Raw genomic sequence first — 12,307 nt, forward strand, 5'->3', positions numbered from 1 at the left:
TAGCAAAGCTTCTATCACGAGAATAAATGCTGAACTTTTAATCATTAAAATATTAATCCCTCTTTAATTGGAGTTTTTTCATATTTTATAAAATTTTTACGTACTTTTAATTAGCTTTTAGAAAAAGAAATTATTGTGAAATAATTTAATGAATTATAAAAATTAATTAGCAGAAAATTGCGATAAAAAATTAATCTACGATTAAAACTAAATTAGCGTATATTTTCATATTAAAAACTTCCATTTTTTATTTCAGGTAAGGTTTCTTGATTTTTAACTTTCTTTGAATTTTATATAGCTTGTATCACATTGTTATTTTACATTTTATTTAAGAATATATTTAATTTTAAATTAAAGAAACTTAATTTATTAAATAACTTAAAATTATTACACAAAAACTCCATTAGTTGCATAAAGTAAATACGTTATAATTTCAACCAATTAAAAACATTCAATAAATAGTAAAATTCGATATACACCAACTACTAGATTACTGCTTTGTGACATTTTGTGTACGAAAATCATGAAAATAATTATATTTTTTATATAAAATTTCACAGCATATTTAAGGATATTTTTGCTGACAAAATCAGTAAATGAAATTATTTATACAATATAAAAATAAATAATTTTGTTTATTTTTATGATTTTTGCAATAATAATACTATCCTTTGCAAGCTGTTTTAAAATGCTTTGTAAATAGTTCAGAAGCTTTTCTTTCAGTGAAATCACTTTTTAATTTAATAATTCAAGACAGAAGTGAATTATAAAACTAAATTAATCCAGATTAACAACAGAAAGAGTATAAAGCTCTTGTAGGCGGCTGCTTTGTATAAAAATCCGCTGAAATTACTGGAAAAAGCTGTTAGCTGGCGTGACACTATAAAACCACTTATTTCACAGATTAATACTGTTCTTTAAAAATAGACGCTAGCTTTTGTTTCATTGAGCATATAAGTGCTATTATTTTAACAGAGCCATGGTGTCTCAGGGGATAGAGTGCCCACCTACCATGAGGTGAACCGGGTTCAAATCCCAGAGATGATTGGTTGATACGAATTCTATACCTGGCTCGCACCGACCACAGTGCTGACTTAAAATATCATCAGTGGTAGACGGATCATGGGTTAGAGTCCCNGTCCTCTTACCGGCCAGTCTAACCATAGGACGTTTTGGTGATTTTCCTCTCCCTGTGACGCAAATGCGAGCTTTTTCCATCAAACAGTCTCCCAATCATTGATCCAGGAGTTCTCTTGTCTTCTGGATTAGGTTCAAAATTACAAGGCTACGGAGTTGAGCATTAGTATTCATAAACCCAAAAATTCGATCGGCTGTTTAACTACGGTTGTAAATCTTACATTATTTAAACAAACTCTATTATTTTATCAACAAATTCTACAAAATAACTAGGTCACCACTGCAGTCGGTGAAAGCCCAGAGCTGCATTCGTATGACCAGTCATATAAACTTAACTTACCAAAAAATTATATTTGAAGAAATATAATAATCAGATAGAGTATCAATTTGACAATAAAATCTAATTATAGTTTTATATATACGATTGTCAAAACCGTAGAGTAATTTTTGAAAAAGGAGAGCAAGTACAGAAATTAATTATAAATGATTTGAGTTAAGAGGTAGAGTTACCCTGAAATAAGCAAAATTGCATGGCAAAAGCTAGAATTTTAACGGACGGTTTTAATCCGTTTATCAATAGAAGGAAAAACAGAGAAAAACTATTCTGTTAACAAAAAATCTTTGAAGGTCAATTATATATATATAAAAAAAAGTCTGTAAAAAAGGACCGAAAATTTTTTACATTGTATTATTTTTTTATTCGTAAAGGTTTAACTATTTAAACTGTGTTGACTGTGAAAATATGTTGAACTAGAGTAATGCCAGATTTTTTTTCATAAATTTTTCACAATTAGCTAATATTATTAATTTGGTTTTTTCGTTGAGAAAGATAATAAAATTTGAATGTATTTAATTTAAATACGTTTAAGAATGATCGAAATTAGTTATTTGTATTCATAATAATTGCATATTATACACAAAAAATAGTATGTTAAGGGTAATCACATGGTACAATGTTTTTTTTTATTATCCAAGTACTGAACACAAATCCAGCAGAGCATCATAAAATGAGTAACATGTTATGTGAAACGTAACTATTTTCTAAATTTTATACCAATATTTTTTGCACTTTATTGAGTTATAGCTACGAAAAGAATCGAGTGCATCTCTCTAAATTAAAACTTTTTAAACTTGCTATTAAAAAATAAATCAGAGAGTATATTTTTTTCGAAATAATTATGCGATTTTAAGCTGAAAATATCTATTAACATGCTGCTAAGAATATTTTTAAGAAGTATACTGTATAAATAAGCCCCATAAACACTACACTGGACAGATGTAACCTTTTTATAAGTTAAAGTTTCTTTAATTAACATGATTGAATTAGCAAAATTATTTTTAAAAAAATCAAATAACATATGATACATTAATAAGATATTTCATTGCACTTTAATATCGTATTTTTCTATTTCGATAGGAAACGGGATTTTCTACAACTTTCAAAAATTAGAAAACTAATAGATTGTTAGTTTTGCAATTATTCTTGATCAAATTTCAAGTCATTAGTATTTAAGAGATTAATTAATTCGATTAATAAAAATAGCGATAATCAGCATAGCGTTAACTACAGAGATTTATTTTTTGTTCAGTTTAAAATAAACTTACTTAAATTATTTGCTGCACTTTTGGTCAAAATTTACCAGAATGCGGTAAAATTGTCAGAGTTTCTGGCTCTATAGGAGCACTAAAAAGCTGGTATTTTTTACGAAAAAGATTTGATAATGATTTTGGAAAATTTTGCTACAAAATATGGTTTTTTTAATATGGGATAAAGTTTGATAAATGTGGTGAAGTTTAGTAATTTCATCATGATACCTGAGAGCATGGCATAAAATCCGTTTATTAAATTTTTTTTGTATTTCTTACTAAATGTGTGGTTTTAAGAACCATAATTCTGAAAACGAGAAATTTTGTTAACTGTTACCCTATAAACAGAAATAAATCAAATAAATGGATAAATAGTTTGAGTACCCTATATTTTGGTTTCATTTACTTGAATTATGTTGATATTTTAACCAGAATTGTCGTTACAATACAGTAAAGTAATTTTTACCAGAATTCTTTTCTCCATGCAATAAGTTGATTCAGGATCAAACTTTTTTTAACAAAGTATAAAATTACACATTTATTTCCTGCAAGTATCTCTAAATAATAGTGTTTTTAAATTAACTCCATTCTTTTGCTATGAAATGTAATCTTATTTTTTCTAAAAACACATTATAGACTTATTTTGTCATAAAAATTTATTACACTTTATAAATACATTTTTACGATATTAAAAACAGCTGTTTGTTTTAATATTTGCAGATTTAATATAATATATGACAGTTTTGCATTTATTTTTGATAAAAGTATAATTATTTAGGACTTAACAAACTGAAACAATTAAAAACAAATTGTTTCGAATCAATTCAGTGTTAACTGAGCACTTTAAACTTTTGATGAGCTTGTAAATAAGATGATAGAAAATTATTTGGATTGAGTTAATCCATTTGCTAAATTCCATCACAATGATATCAGGACGAAATTTATTAACAAAATATTAAATTAAATAATCATTACATTCAAGTAGCTCTAAAACAATAATGTTTTTCGAATAAACTTCTGCATTCTTTCACTGGGAAATGTAAATTCATTTCCATAAAACCAATTAACTTTACTGAATTTATCAAGCATGCATAGTTTCGTTTAAGTTATCTGCTTTGAAAATATTTTCTTACGGCTGAAATGAAAAGCGTGAACGAATGTGATGTTTTTGTTGCTAGAAAAAAAATGTGACGCAATTTTCTTCCAATGCAATAAGTTTATTAAATAGAAGTTTATATTTTCTGCTTCTTACAAAAATGTTTATTTAAGCGCAATCCAATATTTCGCTGGAAGATGAATAATGAAAGTATGCTTACTGAAAATCAGAATTAAATTTAACATTTCTAAGCATCAGAATGACATTTACGCTATGTATTTTTCTTCAGAAATGTTGACGAGTATAATTTACTTCGCTATTTATGCATAATAACTGTCAAGAAAATGATATATCAGAGAAGAAGGTAGATAGTAATAACTCTTTCAGTAAGATTTGAGGATACTCATTTGCCATAATTAGGGTGTGGTTGACATTGGATGCATTTTGGCGAAATATTTTCTCTTCGTGTAAGAGGGAGTAAGCATTGAAAATAACGTATAATAACTATACTTGAGTAAATAAAAGGAAAAAAATTAAAGCTTTTTAATATAAAAGTAATAACAAATTCGGCTTTTCGAAAGTTATTATTTTAGAATTGCTTCAGACAAGAAAAAGGTAGTAAATTGTTCAAAAATATCAAAATAAAAGTATTTTGTCAATAAAAAAATGAAAATCACAAGCATCATGAAAGTATTATAGAGAATGACATTTGAATTCGTTAAGACGCGATTAATTGACAAAATGTCGATAAATGAATGGACAAAATAATTACGTTGTTGTTTAAAGCTTTAGGTGTGGTATGTTTAGTAAAAGATATTTATCTAAATGGATTTAAAAATCAAAATTATAGAGATGTGTGATTTGCTTAAGTTTTATGATCTACTTAATTTTTAGCCTATTGTCGATATCGGAAAACCGATTATACATTTTAAATGGATTTTTAATGGTGGAATTAGAGATAAAGTTTGAAAGGTATAATATATATTTATATATTATTTATATATATCTACGAATTCTGGAAAATACATACAATAACAATGAGTTGCAATACATATAAGAATGTAAGAAGCCGTAAAGTATCTAAAAAATTAAAAGTAAGTGCTGTTTAGGATGCATATTCTTCACACTAATTCTTAAATGCGCATAGCAACATAGAAACGAAAAAATATAAAAGTAATTAAAGAAAATATTAAGACGATTTAGAACTAGGCTTAACAGAACAGGTGCTGCTATAAATTATATAATATAAAATTATTTAATATAATTAACAGATATTTCAAAACTAAAATATAACTATTCTTACTGCGCAGCTAAAATCATAGAAACAATTTGTAAATGAATAGCAGCTTGCAAGTCTTCGTACTCCATTTCTCCATTTCGTACTCAGTTGCAAGCAATCTACTCATAGTATCCAAATTAAGCCAAAATTAAAGTGCTTGGAAGAGAGAATAATTCACGAATTGTATGAATGAACATGAGATTGGTGTAAGCATTTTATACTATTGGTGTTCAGATTTAACTTCATCCCTTAATGCATATACAAGAGCTTGATTTGGTGTTAACTTATAATAAATATTGGGACAATCTATCTCAATAAAAGGAGAAAATTTATCTCAATACTTAAACCAAGTTTCCTAAATGTAACGAAAAAGTAAAATTCTAAATTACCTACTTTCTTATCATTTTATAATGATTTTTCTTTTCTTTTTCTGCTTGATATAGTATATTCATGCGGAACGCTTCATGAATAGTCTATAAAAATACCTCTTGAAGGTCTTTTAATGATTAAAGGATTCCGAAATTGTTATTTATATCATTCATTTTATTTTATAATATGCACACAAACAATAAACAATAATATTTTAATAGTTTCTTAATTATATTTAAAATATATCAAAATTGCATTAAGTTTAATTACATACAATTTAATTCATTTTTATAAAATTTGTAATCAAGAACAAGAAATTAAAACTAGTATTAGTATTAGGAGCATATATTAGACTTTCTTTCTGAACATTAAATTTTTACTAAGTGACATTTTAAATAAGATATCTTCCAAAGTGCTCTATGTCAGCTATTGTTGTTTCTTAACTCTGTGACTTCATTTATAATTGAGAAATTACAAAACTGCATCTGCTTAAAATGTCTTGAAAAAGTTACAAAACTTTTAAAAGGTCATATTTGAGATTTTTTCAAATCCACTTAAAGGCAACTAATCATTATAAATAACAATAAATATCAAATAAAAAGTTGATTAAAAATAAATAAAAATTAAATTGAGGGGAAAAACGCAAAGTATTAGTTGAAAAAAATGCCATTAAAAACTGTCTTTTTATTTCATGAATTTAGCAATATGAAAAAATGCATTAATTTTTATAACATATAAAAACCAATTTAAAATAATTAATCAATGGTTTGTTATTCATTAGCGTATAAACAACGGTTGATGGTAAAAAAGTTTAAGTATAGTACATGAAGTTTCTTGATATAATCACAGGTTTTAGTCAGATGGTTAATATTCTGTTAAGGGGGTTCAGTACCTCCTATGTTGACAATGTTAAAATGGCATATTTCGATGTACCTTTCCTGGTATGATTAACACTGGATTGTCTAAGGAAGTCATTTTGACTGCTTTTAATTTCAATTAGAGGAACAATGATGTATATAATGTCACAATTTCTCAGAATTTTGAACAGCATATAATTTTTTTATTATTAATATTTACTAATAACTTGTCATATAACTGTTTATAATATAAAAAATATGAACAATTAATTTTAAACAAATTTCTTTACACATCATTTATTCTTCTCCAATCCAGTCATTTTGACTGATTTTGGACAATGTAGGTATATACTAAGTTTCAGTCGTTCTAGAATTAAGGCAAATCTATTTTAAAAGCACTGTATAAGTGAATGATGTCTTCAGATTCAAACAACTGCTTGAATATTATTCATTTGTACCATCAAGTTTCTTCCCCTTACATCCTAAACATTAATTTTTTGTTTTCTTTTACACTTTATCTATTTGCAATTAAACATACTTTCATAAACATACAAGTTTCATAGTTCTGAATTTTAATTCAAATTATCGTACAAATTATTTAATTTCAACCTCTTGTGTTAATGCTTAACCTGAAAGTTATTTCACTACATTAAAACTTGAGAAAATTGCAATACCATGAAGAATTTGACAGAAATGAGTGAAATTTATTACACTTAATTTATTTCACTTAATAACTGTCGTTCAACAGCCGACCAATTTTTTATGGTTTACGACTACTAATATTCAACTCCATAAATTTTCAATTTTGAACTCAATCCAGAAACAAGGGAATTCCTGGATCAAGTATTGAGATGAACTTGCCATAGAATAGCTTCGTCTTTTTGATGGAATTCACACCCATCTGCGTTACATGGATAGGAAAGCCACGAAAACCTCCAACGGTTAGCCTGACGGGAGGGGGACTCTAGCCCACGATCCGTCTACCACTGAGGATATTTCAAGTCCGCACTGTGGTCGGGGCGAGCCAGATTCAGAATTCGTATCGACATGCCATCACTGGGACATCACAAGCTCTAACTCCTGAACCATCACGGCTCTGTTACACTTATTCCTGATAGTAGTAGAAATAAATAATCAAATTTAAAAAAACAAAAACAAAACAACGTGGGATACCAGTATTTTGGGTGTCCGTCATGCTGATTGATGAGAGTCTATACTTATCAAGACATTGAATTTTACTTGTTTTAAATATAGTTCTAAGAATTGGCATTCTATCAGGCTTCGACTTGAAGCCAAAGTTTTGTCGTATATCCTGTTGCACCAGCTGCACGAACAAATCGCAGACGGATGAAATCCCAGGCATTTTCAGTGGGTGATTTACATGGAGAATAAGCTGGTCATGGAAGATGCGAAACGTATTTTGCACTGAGGATGACTTGTGCAGTCTTCAAAACATGAACAGGGACATTATCCTACTGGAATACAGGGAACGGAATGGGGAGGATCTCTGGCTTCACAATTCTCCTTACCTATCGATCACATTTGAGGTTGTCTATTTGCACTAAATGGGATCGGCAATAATACCCAATAGCTCTTCAGACCATGTGTTTGTGTCATATGACAAAGAATCATTTGTGTTACAGACGTTTCCCTCTGTAACGTCTGACGTGTACTCATTCATCATTGCACTCCAGATTGTTGTGAGATTCATCAGAAAAGAACAATTTAATGCCACATGGCATGCCATGCACTGTACTGTTGAACTCATTATAGTCAGAGGTGTTTATCATTCGGTAACAGAGAAATCCCGCGTAGTGTAACCCTTGCACGGTGCTGTAATGCTAAATAGCAAAATACTTGTAGCCATGCTCCAACGTTGTGAAAACACACAAGAAGACACTGTATAGAGAGTGTCACAGCGATGTGGAGGAGGTGTCTGCCGTCCCGTTCTCTTGTGCTTTTGCATGCCCACTGTCAGGTTTTGTCCTTTTCTGTTTCTTCTGTGTTCTTGAAATGCTAAGCCTAAAGCAGACATAACATGCATAAAATGTCACATTAATTTTGAAAAAGAAAGCATAAATGTCTTCCAGAGAAGAATCGCTGTTTCGGCATAAACTGGACACTCGACATATGTGATGCAACAAATTTCTTGATCAAAAATAAAATTATTCCTTGCTCAAGAGGAAATAAAAAGCAGGCAAAATGAAAAATATGTACGATAAAAATATTTAAATTTAAAAACATTTTAAAAAACTGTGCGGGTGAAAAATACGAGAATGTAGCTAAAATAGAGAAAAAAATTCAAATAATAAGTTCAAAAAATTCTTTAAGAGAAATCATTACGATCATGGACTTAGAACCGATAACCTTGTGAACAAGAAAACATGAGATCCCCCGCTGCGGCACGAGGACATTACGACGAGAGCATTTTTATTTTTTTAGTTATATGTAGCGCAAAATGGTTTTTCCTCTTTTGGTGAGGATGAATAGCTTAGGAACTATTAAAATGGCCTCAAAAAATAGCATATTCCAAGTCCAAAAAATTTATGAAAAAAGTTTTGCTTGATATCAAACTTTTATGTCACACTTGATACCTTTTTTTTCTTAGACGTGAGTTTCATTTCTCTGCATAAAGTGAAAGTATAGAAAAATAGTAACTGCTATAATCCACCATATAAAATCGAGACGAAAGCAGTCAAGTATGTTTAACCTATAACAGTTTTAAGACTTGCCCTTATTTTCTCTGTTTTAATTAGGAAATATACTAAGAAAAAAATAATTAACCATCTTATAACTCTTCGAATTCGAGACAGCTCCGTCAAGGAGGATATTTTTTTTAAAAAATAAGCATTTCTACTCCAAGTTTTCATTTAGTTATTGTTATACGTACCTTATCAGAATAGAGAGCTCATTACAAATTAGGGCTTATAAATTTTAGTTAATTTAAAAGATTAATAGTACATAACGAAGAATGACAATTTAATAATACCTCCATTGTTACGTGGAGGGAAGCAGGTTCCAATTCCACCATAAACTAGTATACATCTTTGTGATTTTCTGCTCGAACTTCTATTTGTTCTACAATTAGACAAGACTTTATATTTAAATGCCGAACTTGCTGGCCGAACTTTATATTTGAGCAATTCAGCCTGAATATGCATATGTAACACTAGAAAACAAATATAAATAAATAGTTTCAATAATGCAGCGGGATTCGAATTCGCTACCATTATGCTTCTGTTTCACGATGTTTAGAAAAGCCTGACGCGTAACAATTAAGTTGCTGATTTAGTGAAATCTTTTTCGAGAATTTGCACACTTATAATACGTATGACTATTATTAAAAGTTGGCCGATGCTAGCTTATAGCTTAAATAGAAATTAGAAAAATTAACTCACCAAAAAACAAAGTTAGGAAGCGTTTACTAAATAAAATAGATATTTTCAAATTGAGCATTTTTGTGTTATTTCACATTTTACCTAAACTTTTAAAAGTATTGACTCTTTTGATTAAATAGCCAAATTTAAAAATTTTAGAAAATGAAAACATAAAAACAAAGTAGCAAATTTGACAAAAAACAGATTTAAAACTTCAAAATTAAATTTTTATATGTATTTTGTTCTTTTTCCTCCTTAAATGGCAAAAGTAATTAGTGTCAATATCCTTTTGGTAGCACAACACCAGTATCGGAGTATCAAAATATAAATATATGATAAATTGGAATTTCAATAAGTGTACTAAATTTGTACAATGTCAAAATTTCCTTAATATTATTAAGATTTTGACATAAAGTCTACTTATTACAGTTTCCATTACTTATTTTTAAGATAAGGACATTGCAGACTTACCTAGAAGTTACAGTCTTTACATAAAGGATCTGTACTTAATATTGCGTTAATATTGCGTTTATCTTTGTCTATATTTTGTTGACTAAAACGTATGAATAAATTTCCTACTAATTTGTTTCAAATTAAAAACCTATCAAAAGGCAACAATAATATAAAGCGCATTTGACAAATTACATATTTTAAGGAAACATATAATTAATCAGATATTTTTTTAATCCTTTGATCCTTTTACTGATAATTATTCAGACCCATTTAATAAACAATTATTTTGATGTATCTATAATATATTTCAATATATTCTTTAATAAATTTTAATATCTTTGATAAAGTATAGGTACATACGCAAAGGTACAATAATCTTATTATTTGAGTTTCGTTTTTTAAGCCGATTAGCTTCTTCAGGAAATGATATGTGGTGTTTTATTGTAAAGAATTATACAATTCATTTTTCGTATATAAGCTCTTTATAATGTACGTTTTTAGAGATATTTACAAAGATAAGAAGAAAAAATTGTATATATACTTCCATTGGAATTCTTTTAGATTTTTTCCTTTAAAATTTGAAAACAAATGTTTCAGTATTTCTACACAAGTATAGAGCATTTATTAAAATGACTTATTAAATATTTAAGTGTTTTATGTTTTGAAAAATTCTCTTGGATACAGTCTTATCTACTATTGATTTTCAAATATATTTACTATTGATTTTCAAGTCAACTTTACTTTCTTAGCATTTAATTGATATTGAAAATCTAGTCACAAATCTTCTATAAGATGTTTAAAAAATAAATAAAAAGGGTAACGTTTTTTCTAATTTTTAAATTTTTATGTACATGAAAAATTACTTTATTTACTACATATTATTAATTGAAAAAAAATCCGTATTTTCACGTGAATAAAAACACTGCTATTTTAAATTTAAATAGTCTATAAATATTGAGTAACTTAAGACATCATAATTTCAATCTTAAAAGATCACAGTTTGTATGAAATGAAATGAAAAAGAGAAGAAATAAAAAGATAAATAAGAATTATTATGAAATATTTTGAGTTATGAATATTTAGAGATTTTCAAATATTTGCTAATCGTCTCAGATTTCAAATTTATTATTAAATACAAAATTTCTTTTTCTGTAGGGTATACTGATATCATTACAATTATTTCGAAGCTCTCTATTTTGAGAGATATTTAAAATTCATGAAAATATAAATGTCAATTTTGCATAACATTTCATTTGACGCAAATGAATTCAAAGTTAAAACTTCTTTTTCTTTGAGAATAAATTATGGAAAGCATTTTCTTTATAAGCAAATGTGGTATTAACTCCGAAAGGTTTAGGAAGAAAAAAACTGCTTTAGACGTCCCACATGATCTAGTTAGATGAGATGAAGATGAATAGCATATATATTATGTGAAGATGGGTTTTGAGCTCTCCGATGCTTTATGAAAATAATAAATGAGGATGTTCCCTTCGTCTAGACATTTTTAGCCCTAATATTAATTTTCTGTCGCCTTAATGATAATTAATACTTTCTTGTATTTTTTTCCCTTTCAAAATCACCATTTTTCAAGAAAAAAAAGCTACTTAAATTTTAGTTGAGGTGATAAAATTGAAAATTTAAGGTATATTTATTTTCTAAATATTTAGGAGAAGTTGCGATTATAGAAGTCGATTTATTGAATAATTTATTTTTCTGAAAATTTTAATTAGCTTGCTACATTTTTATTCATATTTTAATTAAAAGTTACAGGCATAGTTTTTTCGTATTCAGTTAATAAACATATTTATATTACTGAACTGAAAAAAAAATAGTTCAATAATATTTAAAAATACGGCAATTCTAAAACAAATTAAATGAATTAAATGCACTGTATCTAGTGCATAATATCTAACATATATCGATCAAATAATCTAAAAAAAAATTCATGCATAACTAGTTTTAATCTTAAATGAATAACAAATATGGCTTATCTTTATTACAATTTTCATACTAGCAACTGCACTGTAAAAGTTTTCGGACCAAATTACGTAATTACCGTTTGAAAAACCAGCACTCAGGGTACTAGTGCTTTATAATAAGCTGGTGCATATTATAATATATATATATATAGTATGTTTAACCTATAACAGTT

The sequence above is a fragment of the Parasteatoda tepidariorum genome, chromosome X1 (assembly GCF_043381705.1).
Source record: "Parasteatoda tepidariorum isolate YZ-2023 chromosome X1, CAS_Ptep_4.0, whole genome shotgun sequence".
Taxonomy (NCBI): domain Eukaryota; kingdom Metazoa; phylum Arthropoda; class Arachnida; order Araneae; family Theridiidae; genus Parasteatoda; species Parasteatoda tepidariorum.